General features: G+C 40.3%; 1 protein-coding gene across 2 annotated transcripts in view; it reads left to right on the forward strand.

Annotated features, from left to right (window-relative positions):
• The first annotated feature begins 3,186 nt into the window (after positions 1 to 3,186).
• Positions 3,187 to 24,853, forward strand: part of LOC128877093 (uncharacterized) — a 193,306-nt gene continuing 171,639 nt past the window's right edge. For both annotated transcript variants that reach the window (XM_054124092.1, XM_054124094.1), the window contains exon 1: positions 3,187 to 3,864. The gene's annotated coding sequence lies outside the window, so the exon portion shown is untranslated. The remainder of the gene's footprint in view (positions 3,865 to 24,853) is intronic.

The following is a 24,853-nucleotide window of genomic DNA, read 5'->3' on the forward strand; positions in this document are numbered from 1 at the left end:
CAATGAAGCAATCCCGAGGTACCCGAGCTAGAAGAGGGCCAATATATGAGAAGTAAGAGCTTTGAAACCGTTCAAAAGAACATCCTTTATAACAAAAGGATGCTTTATATCTGGTAAAAATCTGTACAGTTGCATAAAAGGCAAGGAAGAACTCGGTCGATGCTTCTCGTACGTAAGATTTTCTCCAGCGTGGATAACAAAAAGAATATTTGCTGTGACAAAAAAAAACCAAGTGACACGATACAAGATTAGAAAAGTACGTATGAATATTCTCTTACGAAAGGACCGTTTCTAGGCCGCTTTAATTTCACAGTCGACTAAGGATATGGAAATAAGATGCACGTTCGTCAGTAATATCCAACAGGATTTCCATTAAGAAACACGAGAAATTGAATGTTGAATCGTTGATCCTTTGACATTGAAATGCAACGACCGATCGCATAATTATCAATATTACCATACGCAAGAGTTGTTCGCGCATCGTAGCGTATTAAATGCGGATTTTCCGCGTAACTAAATTCTATCGGGGGTCATTCACCGATTTCTCGATAAGATGAAACACGTGTACATTGAATCAGGATGTAATTAACAGTTGTTTACGTTTAGAGAGGATTGATTAACCGATGAATAGGCTATCATTTTTTTAACGCTATTAAATTTAAACTTCCGTTTATGAAATGGAATGATTCGTATTTTTAGTATAAACGAAAATAGGTTTAGTTCGATGACCAAAACGCATCGTTCAAACGCACTCGGTATCGCGTATGATCGTCCTAGATGGAGTGTGAACGTAGCCTAAAGGTTGGAGTCAAACGCGTTCGGGACAAGCGGGCAGACAGGCGGGCAGACAGAAGCTGGAGCACCTGTCTGTCCCTCCACTTCTTCTGTACGGCAAAAGAGGGGCCAAGGCACTTGGATACCCCGTACCGCGGTTCAGTACCTCGTGCACGCTCACGCTGATAAGACCTTATTCTAATCACCCGTCACCTGGCGTCGATAGTCGTGCGCGGACCTCTTACGCGATCTCACGGCACCGTTTGACGCAATTTCTTTCTTCCTCTATACGAGCTGCGTATCGTACACGTATTCTACCTTGCCCTCTCGCAATTCTCTCTCTTTCTCTCTTCCACCCGCGTGATTCGCAAACTGACGTGGCCAGTGGTACTTTCATGCAGCGGGATCGCGTCGCCGATCCGGGAATCTCCCCGATCCGGATCCCTCGATCTCATCGAGCACGCCAGCTCGTCTCTGTTTCTCTTCTTGTTCCGTCGAACGCATACGTAATTACCCAGACCGTTTATATATCCAGCCATCGTTCAATAGCCACGTACAGTCAACGGTACGAATATAGTGACTTCGGAGATACCGCAGGGTGCCAAGAACAGTAGCGTCCTTGACTCCAGGGTGCCACCGATTCGCAACTTGGAGGAATTCTTTTCGGGTGATAGACCTTAGACACACATTCATTGTGAGATGGAAAATGTGTTCGTTTTTATTTTACCTTTTCGCTGCGGCACATTACCAGCGAACGATCCCTGTGCGCGCGACGATAATCGGTTGTGAGTCCTCGAGGGGAACTATACGAGCCATGGCCTACTTATGGATAGGATGTTACCGTGAGATTTAAATATTTGGGAAAAGCATAGTAGTATTCGTCTTTTTACTTCGGTATATAGGTATAGAAGGCATCCGTAATTGGCAAAGGGTTAATCATACATCGATCGTTTGCAGCGAAAGGGCTGAAGCATCATCCAATAATTGATCATTCTCGTCGAAAACAAAGTCTCGTGTCATGTATTGATATAGTTGAATTGGAAGAATTTGGGTGCCGATTGGTTCATTTGCTACGTATAACTTTAGCTGAATTTTCACGCGTTTATTGTAGGATGAAAAATGAATTTTTCGTAACTAGGTTCTGAAGAAGAATGGTATTCGGCAAGTAAATAGATTCGTACTACAAAGCTGATAGTATAGTAAGTATACTATACTATAGATAGTAAGATAGTATAGCAGTAGAAGTAAACGTGTGTGTAGTAGTAGGTAAACCAAATCTACTTCTAGCGTCAGACGTGCCTGACCCAAACAGCTAAATCTACTTCTACCGTCAGACGCGTCTGACCCAATCAGCTAAATCTACTTCCTCTAACATCCACTTCCTCTAACATCCACTTCCTCTAATTTTATTTTAACGTGAAATATTAATTAATTATATTACAAACCAGACTCCAATTTTTATCGAACAAATTAGACATCAATTTTTATCTTTTATTCGTTATTCGAGATTTTTCATCCAGGTAAGAGTTCTGCTCAATCGGGTCCGCAGTGAACAGACCCCGTACCTCGTAAGGGAAACCCATTTAGCGGCTTGCACCCAACAAGAATATCGCTTTACAACCCCTCTCGAAACTGGCTTAACCCCTTCGGATCTGAATTTTTTTTCGTTGGGGAAAAAGAATATTCTTCGCATGCCTCGAGTTACTCGCGGGTCCGATGGAAGTACTTGAATTAAAAAGTAACGTTCTTTTTTCTCGATTTAAACGGATATTTTGAGGAACTGATCTTCGACGTAAATCGAAGGTTAGTCGAAGGAATAGGTCTGGGTTGGATTAGGTTATTTATATATGTACCGTCGACTGTACGTGTTCGTGAAACGCATGTATCGAACAGATAGGATGTATGCGTCTTCCTATCCCTGCGCTTTCCTATCCCTCGTCGTGTTAGCAACGGTCTTGGGGAATCGTGACTCGGTTACGTTCATGATCAGCCCACCTTGTCATTAGTTTCCATTCGAGGGAGATTGTCGAGAGTTTCCATCGGGATGGATCGAGAATTGATTTAATCGGCAGCGTCGTTTCGTTCGTTTAGTTAGTAAGACTCTCTTCTTCCTAACAGAAGATACGCTAAAAAAATTGGTTGCACAGGAAGACCCCATGCCACTCGACTGTAGCAAAAGCGACGTTGACATCTTCATTAATTTCTAAACAAGTAGCTTCAAACTTTTTACATAAGATACTCTGTATATATACATTGCGAGCAGAAATCGACGGTACGAGAATATGGTTATTCTACGTGAGAAAATGAAGGGCTTATTTTCGAGAAAAATAATTTTGAATATTTTTGTTAAGTACACGTGAACTTGATTGGTTCAACCTAACGGATTTTGCTTTACAATAGGGATCAAAAAAGTCGCCAGCGTCGCCATTCTATCAATCGGAATTCTCACGCCATACATTCACTCCGACCTCGAGACGATGTTTGTATTCCATTGCATAGTAATTGTATTTCTATTTCTACTAATTCAACCGAAACGCGCACTCGCATCGAACGGTGACACGTCGACAAAAGGGAACTAGGCGAACTACCGAGTGAAGTGTTGCTTTTTTTTTCCCCTTTCGAAGATCGAGTAAGTTCACGTGTACCAAGGAATGGAACCTGCTCAATCTGTTGGAAGAATTCCAGTGTTACGTAACGGAGCATAGGAGCGTACGTGTTTCTGGCCGGGTGACGCTTATTCGTGAACTCGTTAGACAACCACGTGTCGAACGGTCGGCGACGGACACGAGGATTTTACAAGTTTCACGGGGCACAGTTTCTCGAATCACGAAGGGCAATAAGCCCTTGGAGTGAAAGCGAGGATCGTCGTCGAGTGTTTCGTGAAATGGTGAAACCGCGATAGCGCGTGACATCTATTTGCTAGCGCCACGTGTGTCGTGAAATAATACCGAGTGCGTTTTGTTCCGTGTGGAAAACGTTGCGATTGTGCGACTTATGTAGGATTACGTGTGGTATCGACCTGTGGCAATCCCGTTACAGCTCCTGTTTAGTGCCGTTTGTTGGATTAAAGGGAACTTCCATATGAGATCGGTAAGCCGCAAACTTTTTTCGCTCATTACTCACGTTCTGTCGTTTACATGTTCGATTCATAGGATGATAGCGAGCCGAAATTTTTAGTTGTATAATAATTGAGGTCCCGATCACTGTAGACTTATTCGTGCCAGTAAAACAATATATTGCGAAACGTATTAATAAACATATCAACGTCGGTGATAATAAGGATATTTATTTATTTCGCCTTGACACACTTTTTAATAGTCTCCGTTCTTTAGATAGAGCAAATGTGTAATATGATTCGACGTACTAACTACGTCGCACGACAATTACGCAAATTTCCTGCGTTTATCTTTATACATTTATTGTAATAAGGTAGGTTCGTCCACCTTGTGGCAAGACCTGGTTTCAATTATGTTAAATCGACATTGTCAGCTAATAGAAAGGAATGTGCGAAACTTTACCGTGACAGCCTTCTTCCAGGCGAACGATGCATTTATTAGTGTTAATAAGCCCACCGTCTGAACTTGTACGTACTATTCCCAGCTCAATTCTCTCCCGAAGAAAACATTCCACGGCAACCTTATCTATACACACACAACGTGTAAGATTTAATGACGGTGATCATCTCTCAGGAATTTTTTTTGATCGCAATCGTCGTGAGAAGGAGTCATTACTTCTCCGCGGGCACTATTAATTAGTGCATAATTACCACGCGCGACGATACACGCGATAAGTGCATAAAATGGACCAATTTCATCTGGCTACGATCAATTTTGGACCGGGAGATTTAACGAACCCGCAGAAATGCTTCCTTGTGAAAATCAATTGTTCCAAGGTGGAATTGGTAACGAGGAACGACTTCATTGTCTTGTGCTGCACGCCACACTATGGACAGAAACGATGCAATTCGTATAAAAAACAACGAACTCTTGAACGTAACGAGTTAATACAAAAATTCTTGCCGGAGTTTGTCGCGGGAAGATTCACCGCGATAACTATTTCGTCCGCGGGTTTTTAGTCTCGAATCTGCCCTTGCCAATACCACCCAGTTCGCGAATCGCGTCTCGCAAAGTAAAAGATTCGCGTCGAGTCTGGTACTCGCGTCGAAGTCTACTCGTTAGTAGTCGCTTGCTAACGCGCCGCAAATATGAAAGTTAAAAATCGCTATTGGCCGCAGGCCGGCGAGTTAGACGAGTAAGCGCACCGTGTAATTCTTTGTTGGCGAGGATCGTTCAGGTGCGATTCATTCATCGTCGAAACAAATACTATGAAACAGACAGAGGATATTCGGTACACTTTTCTGCCACGCAATCATTATTGGGCTGCTCTGCCGGTTTGAACGTGCATAGTCGGCATCCTGACAAACGTGTGGGCAATACACGTCATAAAGGGGCCAGTGACATTCGCGCAGAAATGATTGGCCGCTGACTTTTGCATTTTGTGCGAGCGATTACAGCATTCCTTCGCGCCGTGTAATGGTTAAATAAAAATGTGCGAGTTTCGTGGCCGCTAACGCGATACTTAGAAACGTCGTTGGAAGAACTCTCACTTCCAGCCCGATTCTGTAGGGAAAATATAATTGATCGGGTTGTGCAACCGACAAGAATTTCGGTACCAAATGAAACACGAGCATTTGTTACGATAAAGTGGCACGCCATCACTGAAATCGAACGTCATTTTACATCTGCCCGGTACAGTTATACAAAGCGTCCGATGAATTATTTCGTTCATTCCGGATCATCGATCAGCGCATTCAAACAGAACCTATGAATACATATGCAACAAACAAAAATAGAGAAATAACAGCTCGACGATAAATTAATATTAATTACACGTCGAAACGGAGTTCAATCTTTGCTCGATTTTATCATACAATCGTTGTTCGACCTTGTTAGCAAACTCCACGATTAACGATTCCGAAATGACGATTCACATTTCATGTTTACGTATTTGTCCAACGATATACTTTTGCCCTTTTAAAATTGTTGCCGGATATATTCATCGAGAAACGAATCTTTCTCGAGGATCACTTTTTTATCACACCATTCTTCTTTATATAACAATTTGCCCTCTTAAGGCTATTTTACGAATCGTCTAAATTCATCGATTCAGAAATTTTCAACGAGTGTTGCGTAACTGACGTTCGTCAAATTGTACGTAGTACGTGTACCATTGAATGGATCGTTTATCGATCGAATCAGGACGAATTCCAACGGAACGTGTCGTTCCTATTTTGGCTCAATGGCATCTGAATTTTTCCAAAGATGAAAACCCGGAGACAGTTCCTAACGGTAGAATGTTGAGCTTTCATTCATAAAACGGCACTCGTGGACGCGACATTACTCTCGATCAGATTGAAAACCAGTTCTAGGCACGCCCGTTTCAGAGTAATTCTTCATTACTTTTACCGCGTTTAACGCACAACTTCCTTGCGGTGGGATATCCATTACGTCAAACTGTATTTCAAGGCTCATTTTCTTGCATTCAACCCTCGTTCCACGTCCACGCCCTGACGCGAACTGGAACGGCAGGGGTTACTGGCGAGGCCCGATTTATTCCATTTATTCCAACAATTCTACACAGACGATTCCGACGCTTTTGTCGCGTCTCGATGAAAACGATCTGTCGCGATGAAGTATTAGTGCGTTATAAATCATTCGACACGCCAAATTTGCTGTTACCATTTAAGTACATTCTCGCGATCCTTCTCTGCGGGTCTCGAGAGCAGCAATCTTGTGGGAGGTATACGTCGATTATCTCGATTGTACCCTTAGCGAACTGAGCAGCGTGTGGACCTCGAATCACGAAAAACACAATAATCCGGAAAACGAACAAAGGCATTTGATTTTAAAACGATGCATAATAATATACCATATAATTCATTTAATCGTAAATAATTATAGAAGTACGCGAATAAATTCCACCCTTGAAGCTGCTCCGGCAGCTAAGGTGTCGAACATGCCGCGAAACGTATACTTAAAGTTTATTGTCTGCATAATTTGAAGTTCGATCATCGATATCGTGCGTTATTACATATCGTTTAAATTGTTTTGCCGGGATTGTGCAAAGGTATCGGACCATTCCGCTCCTTTTTAATTAATTTTATTTGAATGCAAATGGACTCGAAGTAATTTTCAGAGTTTGCCGGTGTTAAAATTTCTGTGATCGATGCTGCATGATGTAACAACGATTATAATCGTTTCAATACTTAGGGTCCATGTCGAACAGGACCCTGGCCAAGGCTGATCGAGTATATCGACGGACTTTTCTCGCTGTCTTTGACCTTAATACCAAGCGGTGCAGAGGCCAAAGACCTTGCCATTGAATTTTGCTGTAATCGAAGTTGACGTCACCGAGTACCCGTTTCGGTAAGGAGTACCGATGTAAATGACTTTCACGAATATTGCCTGCGACATTTTGCCAAGGCGTCTTGCACGAGGTGACGTCGGTGAGTGACTGAACATTTTGCGTTCCAGCCTCGTGCTCTTGGCGAATAAACGCGATTACGCTTGTGCCCTTCGCCCAGAGAAGATATCGACATCGGCGGACCATGAACGGAACTCGTCCAAGTCCGCTCGAATGGAGCCCAACCGAAGGCATTATTCTCGCGAGAGGTCCGTCATTGATTCGCTTCGACGAACGACCACTTTGCACCAGGCTAGAGTAATTTCAACAGCTTACGCCCACGACATTGCACCGACCAGAAAGAAATGGAGAAAGTGTTCCTCATTTTAGCCCGAGCAATGCTTGAATGCTATTGGAAAAAAACAATTTTCAAATATACAAGTTGAACAATTGGATTTTGGCCAGGAAATGTCTCTCCAGACCACTGTGCAACGGTTCAACTTGTACTTTTTTTTCTTCAGAGGATCAGAAAGCTTCTTATCCGACGAAGAAAATTCTGTCGAAGAAAAACGAGGCAATCCATTTGTATTTTTAACCGACCTCGAAAAGAAGGAACTGTGTGTCTATTGCCAACGAAGTCGCGTACAAAAATTCCGGGTTATTTTCAAATGACCCTCGTAATATTACTTTTCGGAGGTCTTAACGTCATTTTTTAGGCAATTATTATACCGTCCATTACGTCGAGTTCAATCACCGTACATCACAGGTAACAAGAACAAAGTATCCCGCTTCGTATGACACAGTTAGACAGGACGTTCTTTACGACTTACCTGGCCGTCACCGCGATGAACCATATATTTTATTACCATTGCAGTAATGCGCTTTACAACGAGCCGCTTTCATTGTGATAGAGCAAACAGGCCGATGATATAATGCACAATACGAGACGGCTAGGGTAGCGTAAGTCACGGACAATAGAGTTTGTATTTATTCCCTTCAAGTATTTTGAGTTACGGCGATATGGCGTGTAACAAGTATGCCATCCTGTTTTGCCCAACGAATTTCATGCGTGTTGCCTGCGTAGACGGCAGGCCATGAATTATACAATGCAATGAAAATTTACGACCTATCACTGAGAGATGACCCACTAATTAGCATACCGAGAGTTTCTTGCGAGACGGTACAAAATATAAATATTTCTTTCTGAACAACCCTCGAGACCTTTATCAGTTGCTAACCGAATATTGTAGTAAAATTCAGTTGGCACAATAACGTCGCACAAATTTCGCTGGATTTAGAATTTCTTGAGGTAGTAGGCACGGTTCGGACTCGTAAATTATTTCTTTTGCGATATGTTGTTTGCAGGTTAATTAATAGAAAAATTGCACGTGTTTATAATTATGCAATTGGTCGCACCATAAGTATTTTTATTTTAGAATAAATGTAACAGAATAAACGTAGCTTTCAAATAATTTATTTTTATCAACTGAAACATATGATCTTCCTTCGGTAAGTTTATTAGACGAATAAGGATACGGAATAAGAAAGATTTGTTCTTAAAATAAAGTCGTCTCTAGTTCTGCCTTCAACGAATTGCAAAAATAAATTGTCATTTGTTGAAAGGTAGTCGTATAACCATCGAATATATCCAACTCAGCACAAAAACACGAACGACTGGCTTTCAATTACATTTTATTAGAGGCACGTGTTAAAGCTGCTATATTTCGAGATTTGGGTGTGGCCAATCACACTTACACACGTTCTTTTTGTAAATCCTGCCATTGATAGGTGACCTATTCCCTGCGGTACGACCTATTGTGTTCAATTTTCGACCGTGGCTCGGTCAAAGTAGTCATGTACGCTGATTGTAATCTTCTTACATCGTGATTTAAGTGCTACGAGAAGGAGATGAACGAGGAGCGACATTGTTAGTTATTCCTTTTCATTTTCGTCGCCTCTGTCGCTGCAGCAGAGACGGGTTTTAGACCGAGTGAGAGAAAGGCTCTCGTGTCGCCAATCTTTTCGAGCTCATTTTTATGCTAATGCATGCGTTTACTATGCAGCATTGCGTTCACTTTCCATATAAGATTCTCTAAATACCAGCTTAATATCTCGTCGCGAGCTGAACCGTCGATGTCAAATTTACATTTACTTTTATAGAATTACCGGCTCGTCTGAAAACTGGCCACACGGATTTTCATTTAAGAGATTGCTACACGACATGTAGTTGGAATATCGGTTGGGACGTTGTTGTGACGCAATCGAAAGAGTCCGGAGAAAGGTGAAGTTTCGGAAGCACTGGGATAGTTCGTTGCTAAATAATCGATGTAGATGTTCTATAAATTAGTAACTGTTCGCGACGGTAGATTAACGCAAAGACTAAGCGCGACAACGGTAGCGATATTTCTTCGTAGATCGAGTGGATCGAGGTTAAAGGTCCAACGGGAAATTTATACAAATGGCAAAGTGCCCGCGGGTTAATTTTATCCGTGGATGAATTTCTTCCGCGTATTATAAACGAACGTCTATTTATTCGAGCAATTTGCGGGACTGCGATAATTAAAGACTGTAGGGTCCTCTATTCAACTGAACAATAGGCGCCACATAGGAATTAGGAACCCTTTTGAACGGAGGAATTTCGAAATTATTTCAACGGAATCCTAGAAAGTTCGTTAACATCGTGGGAATCGGAATTAATTCGGGAATTATTTCTACACGGCGGAATCAAAGTTTCAGCTGGAAGCATTCGAACAAAAGTTCATAGATCATCGATTTCGTTACGATATGTTATGTAATCGTTGCTTACTGTCTAGACCATAGAGGCCTCGGCAATTGAACGGTGTTTAAAATAGTTTAATGCTTGTCTACGACATGTGCAATCGTAGCTATGAATTGCCACTCGTATTTACCAGCCGAGGTTATTAAACTTAGAACCTAAGGAAGTGACGTGACTCGATCACCTCTAACCTACTGAATCACATAATAGCCGCGAGTGTACAGCTCGATCCTTGACTTTCTTTTATTTAAATAGTTTATTTGATTTTGTTGCAGACCACGAAGAATAAACGCGTGTGCAATACCTCATGCAAAAATTATATAAGATTTAAAGAAAATAAACCCAAAAAAATATCTGAACATTGACGTCTCGAATAAAATACCCTTTTAAACGATCGTGTTGTAACAAACGTGCGAATGGAAGTGATTGAAAACTACCTGCCTCTTGCCTATTGCCTCTTAGACTTACTGGCAGTTTTGACGTCCCTGTTAGAACAAACCAGTTGTGTAGGTAAAAGATCTGACCTTGCACATGTGCGTGCATATTAAGGCCGGTTTTCACAGAAGTTCCACGACAACATTTACCACCGAAGAAAACCTGGTTAGCGTCAGTAAATCAGTGTTTTCCAAACTAGGAAAAAGCAACTCCAAGGAAGTAAGGGGTTAGAATCCAGGAATGGTCGGTTTTATGTAGAAGAATGTCGATTTAACATATCTGTCTATATTAATGTATCGAATTCGAACGTAACATTCGCGTAGACTTCCACTTTTTGAACATAATTGAAAAAGATAAATGTAGAGAAATCGTTCGAACGAGAACGGCACCGCGCGTGATTAAGATGGAGTAAGCCGGAAATATTTTCACGGCCAATTTGGCCACGGGGAGTTCGTTTGGGCGACCTTTATACGGAATCGTGGTCTACGATAAAGCAAGTCGCGACGATATGACTCTTTATGGTGTTGCGTTGGAACCTTAAGATTTATATAACAGCCAGTGTATCTACGAAGGTGACTGACCTATTTACTATTACTCGTGACAGTGTTATCTGCGGTAACCGGCGGGGCCTGTGTGGGTTATTTTTTTTTCGGTCAACTAGTCTAGGATGACATAGGCGCAGGTGTAATTCACGACAACCTGGCGACATGGCCAATGAATGGGAGAAATGCTAATGTACATTTCCTGGAGGAGCTCGCCTCTACCGTAGATACAGTGTGGAACAAAATGATAGACCACGTTTTTCTTTATATTCAGAGATGTACATAGGAATAAATATTTTTATTATTATTTATTTATTTATAAGTGTGAATTACACTTTCTAGATATATATTCAATTGCGCATTGTAAATAGAATGCGGATGTTTATGCGTTTATAGTTTGTAACGTTAAAATTGACTGATACAAGTGTAAATTTAAATAGTTTTCAATTTCAAGAATATTAGTTACATAGCCTGCACAGAGATAGCTACTGTTATCGGTTATCAGTTGTGAAAGTTTGTAACTAATACTCTATCTTTAATCGTGAGTCATCGACGCGCGGTATCAACTTCGTATTGGTTCTTAAAGTTCTTAAATGTCATCAACGTTATATCCCAACATGCATTCGTTCGTACTTATTCGTACGTAATTTATTAAAAATTTACGAAAGAAAAGATATACATTACATACTGTAATATCGCAAAGCCAAGCCAATCATTCAATTCACCATCCACTCTCATAAATAATAGGATCGCTATAGTAATTTATTTTTATTATTCGCCGTTCTATTCGTCGAACACCTAATTTCGCACGGTTTCTTTTTGGTTTGTAAGCGATACGCGCTTAGCGTCCGGCTTTTATAGCCATCAAATTCTATGGGATGACGTTATCACTAATAAAGGCTCCGTACATTGGAGGTTAGACACGGATGCATATGTGTAAAGTTATAGAAGTGCGAGGTCAAGAGCCACTTAAGAACACTCTCATGTGTTCGTCCGTCTGGATAGATCTCGACAAGAATCTTGATCTTCAGCCTATGTTCACACTGCGTGAAAGTCTCCGAGTGATTTCGGTACACGAGGAACCGTGGCTACGATGATGGATGGGATAGTTTTTTTCACGGATACGATCAGGAAAAATGGGATTACAACCCTCCGAGTGTCTCATTGCCAGGTATAATTACATGCAACCGTCTTTGTCGTCTACCCTTGATTTTATTCAGGTGTAAAGAAACGGTCAACCCCTGTCACGTTGTCCGACATGTTTTTACGAATACACCGCGCGACGAACGATCGTAAAATGAGATAGAGTCAGGCTCATCTTAAGGGGGGGGGACCACATTAGACGGCCAAATAATAGGTGTTCTTCGTGATCATACGACAAATGATATTTTTATATTTTTATGTTACTGTATTAAAAAAGAATTACTATAGAATGTAGTGGCAAAATGATAGGTGTTCTTCGTGATCATACGACAAATGATATTTTTATATTTTTATGTTACCGTATTAAAAAATAATTACTATAGAATGTAGTCGCAAAATAATAGGTGTTCTTCGTGATCATACGACAAATGATATTTTTATATTTTTATGTTACTGTATTAAAAAAATAATTACTATAGAATGTAGTGGCAAAATGATAGGTGTTCTTCGTGATCATACGACAAATGATATTTTTATATTTTTATGTTACTGTATTAAAAAATAATTACTATAGAATGTATTGGGTTGTCCGGAAAGTCGATGTCGATTTTTGGTAGGTGGTACAGGTGTGATAATGTCGAAATGGTTGGAAACAAATAACATGTATAGATCCCTTAAAAGGCGGAAAAGTTGTGGAACAAAATTGCATCTATGTAATTCAATAAATTCATGTATATTTATTATATGCCTTTGAATCTTTCTTAGAAATCGGCACGAACTTTCTGAACAACCTAATACTACAATCTAATACATTTTATAAACATTTTACTTCTGTTTCGAGGGAAGAAGGCTAAGACGCGCACACTGTTTATTATCTAAGGGTGGGTTTAGATGCTCGAATCAGCGATACGTGTATTCTTTAATTATGTTTTTTTCACCGTCGAAAAAAATTTACACAGCATCGAGCCAAAAACTGCAGCGTCTACAATCACTGCATTCACTTAATGAAAGGACTATTCACTCCATTCCTCGCTAAGCAAAACGTTTCAAAGTGGTTTTATTAGCACGATGCGCACCAACGAAATAAGAATATGCTTACTTAGTGTCCTGTTTCAAATCCCTAACTTCTACAACGCGCGTAAAACCGGCTAACTCCTTTTTATCGTGGCCTCGATGAATCGTCCAGCATCGTCGAAAGTAATATCGAACGTCTCGATATTCCTGAAAATTTTCAATTTTTTTTATAGTCTGGCTGCACTGATAATGTTATCTCTGATGTACAGTTAGAGATATAAAAAAAAAAGGGGTTAAAGAAAATTCATTAGAAAAGATCTTGTACTCGTCAATCAAAATTTTCATCTAGATAAATCCTTCTCTGCTTGCATTATTTCTCAAAGGCGTTGATTAATCGGCTGTTGTTTATAATTCGTCTTACACGTCGGCTGGTTTTTGTCGCACTTGAAATCGCAGGTCTTGACACGACCTTGTTAGGATCTCGGCTGAAACCGTTTCGTTTCCCGCTGTCATCAGCATGCGAATTAAGTGCGCACAACGGCCACTTTTTCTCGTAGCACCCATGTCAGCACTTTCGACACATTTTTTTTTTATCATCTTTCACGGCGACGATCAAGAGCTGACAGGTGAAACTCGAATATCATTACACTTCGTTAGGAGACGGCTCGGTCGGACCACCGAGTTTCGTTTCGGAACGAGTTCTCTGATACACTCGTCGCGTTTATAATTCCCGTGAAATCGTATTCGTGATTTCTGGCGGACGTTCTAACGAATCCATTACGTTCGTTTAGGTTTATTTTCGCTTCGACGCGGAATGAGAGACGACAGGCAATTAAAACAGTTCTATTTGAAGAGATCAGAAACTCGATTAGGAAGATTAGGTTGCGTGGTACGTTCGTATCTTTATCTGAATATTAACTTGTCGCACGTTTACATGATGTCCAATTAATAACGTATACACGGTTAGAAGAGGGCCTGTGCCATAACTTTCTGCCATCTTTTACGCCATTTGTACACTTAATTAGTGTAATCGTTTTCATCTCAGGTGCTGGAAGACTCAGATACATGATTTCGAGTATCGCCCAATGTTCTTACATAACTTGCTGTTAGGTGAATTTTGTAAACCTCAACGAATGACAATTTGACATTGCTGGCTTTATTATCAGCTTTCGCTTCGTATACATTCATAATTGCAACAACGATATTTGTATCAGTTGTTCATAAGTCCAGGAGCAGAATTACAATAATAATTATAGAGTACTTACACGAAACGGTTGCCGATAAAAATTCGATTTTCATTGATTGACGTAGATAAAGAAAAGAATACCGTGCCTTTATCGCATTAATGAATCTGTTATCTCAATTAGAGTATCGTACCCATGTTACGTGCTCGAAACTGAGTTCTTAATAAAGTAGCAGGCTTGAACTAGGCTTAGCTAATAAAGTACACACATTTCTTTTGTCTCTATTTGCGTTCGTGCCCGCTATCTGTTTGCTAATTATCGGCAATTCGCAGTGTAACATCGCAGACCTGTTCTCGGAGTAGAGCGAAAGTCAATGTTTCGCGAACATGTTGGGAGACAAATAGAATTTTTTTTTTGTAGAAGCTTGTGCACATTTTACACACGTAATAAAGGAATATTACAAAATGTTCTCCTATTTTATAACGTACGCAGGATAGTATGTTACTGACAATAATTCAAAAATATAAAGATATAGCTTTCGTAAATGAAAATTATTACGAAAATCTGTTTGGATTACTGGTTGATTATTTCTTCACTTTTTATCCCGAGGGAATCTGTGATAGGGTTGAATCTCCTACTTAATAAAGTGAAATTAGTACATTATCTTTACATCTTACGTTCGAAATGAAGACAACGATTACAAGCGTTTCAGGAAACCTAGATTGCTATTCCTTCGTTGTAGTCGTCTAATACGAGTTGCTCGGCTGGGTCTGAAAATTATTATACTAGATAACGAGTATCGTGGTACGTAATCGTTATGAAGCCGTCACGACTGTCTTTTCTTCTGGTATTTAATCAATGAGACCGCGCTTCGCTGGTGTGCATTGCAAGAAACGATCAATGAAATAACTTGGCCTGCTTCGAAATGCGCGATTAAGTGAAACCGTGGCATTCTTGTTGCGTAAACGCGTTTTATTGTTCGCGGAAAAGGAAAGGAAAGCATCGCGCCTGGCACAGATAATTGCTCATCCATGCCGATATAATATCTTCGAAATATTCAAATACTCCAGATAATAGTTGACGATAATTGATTTTCATCATAATTGAATGAAGAGAAATATTTCCTATACACTTTAATATGCATTACGCCTTACAGTCTTCTAATTTAAGAAACGAACCTGTTAACAGGGGAAAACCAGTTAACTCGTTATTGGTACTAGGTTATACCTTTCAACAGTTTTCCGATTCTCTATTTATCTACTTTAAGATCCCTGTCCTTAATGACATCATAATATCTATATTAGTATAAATTGTGTCACGTACGCATTCACCGTAGTACCAGGCGCGTGTTAAATGGTTCTAACTCATTTTTAATTACGCGAATGTAGCCGATTACCGTCAAAGAATTACCCAGTTTACATATTAATGAAAGAGAGTGGTACGTTTAAGTCCTCAGGGGCTGTAGCATGCGAAATATGCAGCTACAGTACGGGCTTAGCAACCCCGGGGTACCCCAGCTGGATGCCATCTAGTAGATGGGGGCCAGTGGGGCCCAGCAGACGCGTACAAAAGACAAGACTAACGTAAATGTAATGTACGGAGTTACGATAACGCGAATTAAACCAAAATTAAGGAGTAAGGCAAAGTAATGCCAAGGAGAATAGAAATAATTGTATCGGGATGTACGGATTCGGTGCAGTAACTGACGTGACAGTTACGCACTTAAAAAAACGAACATTCTTACGTTTTCTATTTATTTATTCAATTGCTCGTAAAGACGAGAATTCGCGGCAGCGTCCATCGGGAGCAGGAAAGAATACACAAACAGTATACGAGTTTCGATACCGATAACGTCGTATCCAACTCGTTCGGACTAAAAAGTCGCGCGCACGTATCGTCACGGACATCCTGTCATCATCAGCAAGCGAACCTACCGCCTCTGCGAGGGAAATTCCACGTTCGAAAGGCAGAGGGCAATTTTTTCCGATATAGCGATCCGCTCGATCCTAGACCAGGGCAGGAACAGCAATCTTCATCGCGTGGAGATCGGCTTCGTCGTCCGGTAATGTTTTGCCGTGACGAAGAAATTTCCGCGTTCCGAACGATGAGGAATCCGTCGTGGATGGTGTTGTTGACGCAAACTCGAATAATCTTGTTACAGTAGCTGGCTTGGCAGCCCAGTGTCAACCCTTTTTCACCCAGACGCACGTGCATTGACATGTACCATCTGGTCGGTGAACGTCGTCGTATAGCAATTGAACGTAATGATATTCTGGTACCATCCGAGTTACGTCGCCCTTTTTTCCCCACCACGGCTACCCTTCCTGTCTCTTTCTCACTTTCCGATCTCCTTTTCACCGCCAAGATCTTTCTCCCCACCACACTTTGGTGGCTGTTAGCCGACGTTGGCCATTGACCGACCTTCGCAGTTGAACTGTGCCGCGAGAACATCGGAGTCGTCGGTACTCTTTTCTCTCGGTACTCTTTTCTCTCGGTACTCTTTCTCCCTCGCCGCGGCTTTGTCTCCTTCGTCTCCCTGTCGGCTGCGCGTTAAGAATGCTTCTGTATGAAACGTGGAAAGAAAAAGAATTTTTTTTTTTTTTTTTAGAAAAATTTAACCGACATCGAAGAAAGCAATAGAAGAAATTATGTAATTTGTTTCGAAAATGATGTAATTCTTTTTACAGTCTTTTTACAGTCTTTTTACAGTCTCTTGAAGTCGGTTAAATTTTTTCGAAAGAAACTTTTCCACCTTTTACTTTTTTGGTAAAACGCGCGAATATATTTATTTAAACCGGAGTCGCAAATATTTGAATACAGAGGCGTAGCATTAATTTCTACAACTATTAAAATTAATATAAATTGTTGATATTGCGAAGAGTTGAAGAATGACAAAAGCATACGATATAAGCACCCGCGGAAGACGTTGCGAGATGTCGTTTGGCAGCAAATGTCACCGATAGCAGGAATTTCCAGGCCCAGCTTCGAACTCCATGAAGAAATCCTAACAGAATTTATGTGGGAACGAAGTTCTTCCTGGCAGTTCTTCTGGGATCAATGAAGAACGAGTGTAGCGAGTGTGAGAGGGCGAATGTCCTAATGTTTTAGATTAAAACGTAAGAGGGGTGGTTCGTCAGGGAACAATCGGAAGACAACAGTCAGTCGATCGCTAGCAACCGGGAGGCACCGTGTCGAAACCTTTTTTAGTTTTATTCCTTATTTTAACGAAATGCTTTCATTTTTGTTCGATACTGACTTTATTCACCTCCCTTTATCCTCGCTAAAAAATAGAATACCGCATCGATGCTCCAGAAAAAAAAAAACCCCGTTCGTCCTGCGTCTCTTATCGTCCAGCCCCCGCGTTCACGCGACTATCGTTTCGTCGATTATTTCTTATGAGAGTTAGGGAACTGACAGGACAAAGAAGGTTTAATAGGATTTCTGACGCCGTCGGGCGCGCGAGGACTTTGGTCCGTTTAATAACACGTTTTTCTATTCGATTTGACGGACATCCTGTGACGGATTTGGTAGCCGCGTGTTGGATACCAGAGCATGGAACTTGATAGTCTGATACACCGATACTTCTGACGTTTGAGCGGTACCAGGAGGTTGTCGAATCTCTGTATCGATAGCATTTCTTTTTTTTTTCTTTTTTTTTTTTTGAAACATTCGGGTCTGTTGAAAATAATTAGGAACGGTATTGGAAATTGGGTATAATTTAACAAAACGTTTCCTCGGAGGCTAAGCTTTTAAACGCCCATTGACTTTCTCCATAGCGTCTTTCGTATCTTAATGACGTGTCATAAAAATGACACCGCAGGAACCAAAACATTAGTTTCATACATATATGCATGATGTGGTAGTCAACGTAGTAAAAGCTTCACCATGTGGCTAGGCATTCGGTATTTCATGTAAATTGCTACACGAAATGTGTAGTGTTTGCTTACATTTTTTTTAATTTCATTCGTGCTCATGAATTTACCAGTAACGCGATTCCTCTGAATCTATTTGCGGCAGTGTATTAACATAATATTATTGTTACGTAGCTCCGCAGTCGGATACTGGTGCACTAGGCTCGCTGGATTTTGCGCGTCGATTATCTGGAAAAGAAACTACCTAACCCGTATAATTAAAAACGAATTCCCGTATAGTTATTCGCGAGATACTACATATATCTCGTTATATTACTACAGGAAAGAGGGTACGTTTTACCAGAAACTAATACTCGATATTGTCAGTTCACTTTGTCTATTTCGTACAATTTTTAATGCAGATTATTTATCGTAACGAACCATACAACTTTTCAAATATTTCCTATACATCGAGGAAAAAATGTTTGGAATAAAAGGTATATTTACTATTCGCGTACACTTCTCCATGTGATACGAATATTCGCGATATTTCTTCGGTATATCTATCGATTCTTGCAGAAACTTATTTTGTATAGAACAAATTGGTTCGTTGAATTTTCGAAAGTGCTTCTGAACTGTTTTCCATGGTTCTGTCACATTGTTGCTTGTGTCAGTGATTTTCTGTCTCGCTGTAGCCAGGAAACTCTGAAGAATAAGTTAAACGTGACCGGTTTGCGATCGACGGTAGCTCGTTAATCGTCGGCAGAGGATCGTATTTCTAATGTAAGTACGTGCCTTCGGTAATGGCGTTTCTTTTCGGTCGCCGCTTTGCTACGAGGATCGGCTTATGACGACGATCGTCTCTATCGTGCCGGTTTTTTCGCCGATCGCGAGAAGACCACTACCCTATTCGCAGTAACGTACACACTTGCGCCGTAACGTCGACATTCTGTCTCGTGAGCCGTTGCTATAATTGCTCCGCAGATCAGCGGGGATCTCCCGTGTTACGGCCTGCAAATTATGATAATTCATTGACCACGAAAGAAAAAAAAAAAAATGGGGGGAAAACTAGACTGTGGTTGGTGATTGGTGGCCACTCCGTTAACTGGAAATGTCGGTGTCGCGCAGCAGTAGAATATTTTACGAAGACGCGTTTTTCTCGGATAGAAAAAGAGTTAAATGAGATCAAAGTAATCATTTCTATCAATTTATCGCTTCATTTGATTACTACCGATAATGTGTTACAGGATGATTATTTATCGGATTGTACAGAGCAATTTGATAATTGCCAACTGTATATCGAGTTTGCCACTGGTATTGCTACATTCTGGTCTTTCGATCCAATTAAGTAATCTTAGCAAGATTCGCCCATTTGCAAGCGATTCGAAAATTGCACCGTTTCAGATTCCTCTTAATTGCATCAGATAACGTCCCTATAAACGCTGAGACTAGTGTTGCGTTAATATTGTTAATAACTTAACGTGAATCGTAATTGCAGCAATTGGAGCATCTTTCGGAACGTGAAACGGTAGATTTCCGGTTCTTTTCTAAAAAAAAAAAAACTTTAGCTATCGTAGAATTTTGTAGTAAATTGCATACGTGAAGGGCACATTTATAATTTCCTTGTATTTACTTTTTTCTCGTGTCGCGAAACTCGCGCGCTGAAACTCCCTCATTAAACGTAAAGCAACCGTAATCGATAATATTGACAAGCGGCCAGAATTGAAAAAGAAATCAGCAGTTCGCTATCAATGCAATTATACATGAATCGTGCAGAGTTTCGATGTTATCTGCGTCGAGCGCATCAAGGGGAAACGAGATTGCACACTATGTGTAATAACAATATCGTATCTGCTGATCTGAGTTCTGATTACGATGAGTCTACAAATACGCGATCATTAATTAAGCGTTCTTTTTTTTATCGAGACATCTGCTCTTAAAACACCTGAACCTTTTTTTATTCATCGTACAACCGTTGTTCACACGATGATGTCAATTGCTTCGTCGAATCGACTCGTGTCCACCGAGTTGCTCTATTTGGAATATTTGAAATTTGAACTATTTTGGCATCGGAGTACGTTAGGATGCATAATAACTATTTAGATTAATATATAGATTTTTTCGATTACTTAAGCGCGGTTGTGACATTTCTGTATCGAGAAATTTCATCCCGTATGAACACTCATGTCCTTATCGCTGAATACATTATTCAGGATGATTTTTTTTTATTAGGCTACTAAACTCCCGACGGGTTTATTACTAACATGCTCGTTGCCGAGCATATTAGCAATTGAATCATAATTAAATCTAACGGTACAGTATTCCACAGAACTTAAACTGAGGTACGATTACTAAATAAGTACAGTATCAACTGATAGTAGATTCGGAATAATGTATGACTTACGACGATAAATCACGATATTCTTTTTATAGTTAGGTATATAAAGCGATTTTTTAATATTTGACAACACGGTGGCATATGCGTTTACGTAATTTGATAAATATCACACGAGTTATGTACAAAAGTTACACATTGTAGAAGAGAACGAACCAAGTATCGCGAATGTTGATTTGATTTCATTCAAAAATCAAGTCCGATGAGTATTCATTGAATCGGAGCAGTGTTCGCGCGTATACGTCTGATCACGCGTCTCTCGACGAAGGAAGTTGAATGCCGACTGCGAGAAGCCTCCGTGGCGGTGCTCGCTGGTTGTGTTTTCCTTTCTCCGCGGTGTGACACGTCGTTACGTCTTTCTCTCGCGCCGCCGCGACGCCGCCGACGTCGCCGTCGCGATGTCGTCGGTGAGCAAGCGAGCGCCATCGTAATTTGTACGAATTGCACGTACGCCAAGTTCCGTACTTACACGAGACGCTTGCGGTCGCTGGCCCGTTTCGCTAGATCCGAGAGCTTCGACTTAAAAATGGCCATGGCTTTCGACCGGTAACCTCCATCGTTCTTTCGTCGCGATCCGAAAAATCCTGGAATACCGATGCACGAGCGAACGATCTGTTGCCCTTTGACCTGCTTCGAGTATTTTCTTGGATTAGTTCTGTTCTCTGCTCGAACCCGTACCACGTTTTCACTTCTTCTTTTTCTATCGAAAGGTTTCTTCTTATCTTGGTGAACGATTAGTATTTCGGAGAATTAGGTGTAGTAATTAATTCTGTGCTCGGGTAAATGGAAATAGTTGGAACAAGTATTACGTGTTAATAAATCGATATCAAATTCGCTATGCGATGCTTAACTAATGCGTAACTGAACGATCTGTAACTAATTACCAATCGCGGAAACCTCCGTTAGATTAAACTTGTCTCCTTCATCTATCATATCTATTTAGATATCGTACATAATTATAAATTACTATGTACGCGTTCATACACGTGTTTTGTAATTTTTTATGGCCTGTAAGTAGACATAATAGTTTTAGGAGATAAGGTTAATCTAACGGAGTTTTCCGTAACGACAGTGGATCACATGTACATTACACTTATCGGAATTAATAATGAATGAACATCTGAAAAGAAATCCTCATATATATATATAGAATACATATCGATAAATTAATTTAGTTGACGAAAAGATATCATAAAAATTTGTTTAGTACTCCAAATTTCTAATTAAATTTATAAAATATACTGCATACGAAGAGTATAAATTCTCATACGAAACGATAATAAACAGAAACATTCTACATTTAAATTCCAAGCTTAGGAAAAGATATCATCTCCGAGATGACTCGACTTCTCGGCATTGCAACGATTTTTTTTTCATTTTATGTAGCGAGTTAATAAAATTCAATTTTCCAAAATCGACCAGCACGCGCGTTACTATTTTGCGAATAAAATTTCTTTTTACTGTCGTTGACAGAACTTTTTCGACGTCGTTTAATACCAGAACAAGTAAATTAACTGGAATATTCCGGCGTCCGTAGGTATTTGTGAGACTGGCGCTTCCGCGGTTCTCAATATTCATTTCCTTAATTGAGCACATTGTTCCGCCATAATTGCTCGGAGGAAAGGACAGTATTTAACGCTGAAACAGGATTCCAGTACACGCTTTTCTCGTTAGTTAATTATCAGAGGTATTCATCATGGAAACTTTTATCGCGGTGAGTTCTGCGAATTGACACAATGACACTTTAAAGAAGTTCTACCGTTTAAATCTGGGACAGTAAATCATTTGAATGGGCGGTATGTATGATTAATTGTGCGAAAACTCAGCTTCTGGAATCGAAAGCAGCGCGTATCTGATATGTTGATGCAGTACTCGAGCCGCAGCTAGAGTGTCCACGCAAATAACTGCTGTTTAATATCGGACCGGTTTTGCCTTCCTTCACCCATGTACCGTCAACGGATACATATCGGTCCGATTTTGTTTAAAGAAGAAGGTGCAACGACTACTTTCAGTCCGCATACGAATTAATTGAAACGCATACCAGACGAACAGGTGTACTCCAGTCATCTAGATTAAAGAACACGCAACGAATTACAGATATATTTCTATCAAGTTGATTTTTTGCGTGCACTTTTATTAAACCATTGGAAATAATTTATAAAATACCACCTATAAGCAAAATTTTATTCGAATACTAGATAACTAATAAAAGTTTCTTTTTATAAAAAGAAATTTTATTCAAACTAGGACTTTTATCATCAGTAATGTTTATTTATTTGTTGGAAGATTTAGTGGAAATTCAATGATAAAGTCGAAGTTAAAGCTAATCTGTAGCACAGATTCTACTGCGACGATACTGAAACGACTTCATAGGATAACTTCGTAAACCACTTGGCCCAAAAAGATTAAGAAGTATTTCGCGAAACGTCAGTGGAAAGCTAAATATAACGATAGACGATCTATGTGGGTTTTATCTGTAGAAATGTGAAGTCCGCGATTCACTTCGTATCGATGATCATTCAAAGAAGCTGTAACAATTATAAAATTTCTTGAGCAGTATATAGCATCGATATCTTTCAGAGGATTAATTTGAAGTGCACAAATACTTCAATCGCTTTAGATTCAAGCGTGGAACACTTCTTCTTCAATCTTTGAAAAATATCACCTTACAGAGAATGACAAAGACGAGACTTCCTTGATATTTACAGATTATTCATCCGATGTTTAGTTTAAGAATTCGAAAGGAAAAACGTAAAAGTTCTTTTTCCCAAAATTCTGTTTCGCTTCTGATTATCGGCTTTTCTTCCCACGCGAAAGTTTGCTCGTTGCGAGTTATAATGCCCATTGTACTCGTAACGCGACAGTCTAGGCGAGTGCGTTTAAAAATTCGCGACATGTTCGAGGCAGATCCAATCAACGGATCAACTTATCGAAGAGCACTTCCCCGGGCGCGTGTAAGCATAGTCGCGATACACCTACGTAATAGTGGAGCACCGTACTTATCGTACTCGCGTGCACCTCATCCGAGTGCCTTAAGTGCACCTTGTAAATATGTAAATGAGTAAATACTGAATATGCGTTCGCGCAACGTGCGCACGAATAACAGATCAGCGAACGCTAGTGGCCCTTTTGTCGTTCTATTCCGGCACGACAAAATGCATCGTAATTCACTCTTATCATGTGAATTACAAACACGTATAAACGTATCGTGTCCGGTCATATTAGTAACTCGAGTACATTGCGACGCCCGTAGACAGCGAACAGGTAATTCCAATACTCGAACGCGCGAACGCTTCTAATCGATTCAATAATTGAATCGAAGAATACGCGATCCGCGAGACGTCATCGAATTATCAGTAAAAAGGAATCAAAGTCGTTATAGATACTTGTTCCTTTTATTTGTTCCAAGGGCCTGTAGCTGTGTCTGAGGCCCGAACCTGACCGCTTCGTAAAACGACAGACATTTTTACATTTCATCGAGGCAAGGATTGTTCGTTGCTCAAAATACGACTATGCAGTGTGACTTTGGGAAGGTTTAGGCGGAGCGAGCGTAATCCTCTGTCCCCTGAGACTCCTCCTGAGTTTGGAGACCCTCGCCAATTCCTAAGCAAAGGTTAATAGTCTCCTTGAAGTCTCCGTAAAACTCCAATCTCGAGCAATTTCAAGAAAGGTTGCTCTTGGGTTCTCTATTACTGGTGAAGTCTATGCTAACAACACGAGTGAACGATCCTCAAGCTGTTGCAGATAGAGTATGAGTTCAATTAACCGTCAGATGTCCCTCGTGTAGCGTATTATCGAAACATAAAATCGATAAAATTGTATTGGAAACGCTTTGCACTAATCAGGAATATTAATTAAGTAGAGCAATCGAAGTCAAAGCGAATGTAGCAATGACTTCATTTCTTGCAATAGGTGGTGGTGAAATCGTTACTGGACGTGGATACTTGCTGCAACACCGGCAGATCCACTTAATACCTTCAATTCATTTCAATTAACTGCTACACTTTCCACAATTATATGTTTGGTACATCGATCGTGGTTCCACTTTATTCGTGTAAAGATTGTTTATCGCGCTGATTGTTGCAATTATTATATATCTTATAATTGTTATTACAGCAATTTTGTGTACACAAAATTTCATATTATTGAATTATATAAACCATGATTGAAACCGGTATGATACATTTATATTTATGGATTCTCCGATTCGATCTCATAGACTTTACATGTAGCAATTTCTTAGCAGCCTGAAGATTACCGTAGTCGCAGCGCTCGCGTAACACGATGATGTACAAAAAGTTAATAACACTACGCACAGAAATTTAATTATATTTGAA

The sequence above is a fragment of the Hylaeus volcanicus genome, chromosome 5 (genome assembly GCF_026283585.1).
Source record: "Hylaeus volcanicus isolate JK05 chromosome 5, UHH_iyHylVolc1.0_haploid, whole genome shotgun sequence".
Lineage (NCBI taxonomy): Eukaryota > Metazoa > Arthropoda > Insecta > Hymenoptera > Colletidae > Hylaeus > Hylaeus volcanicus.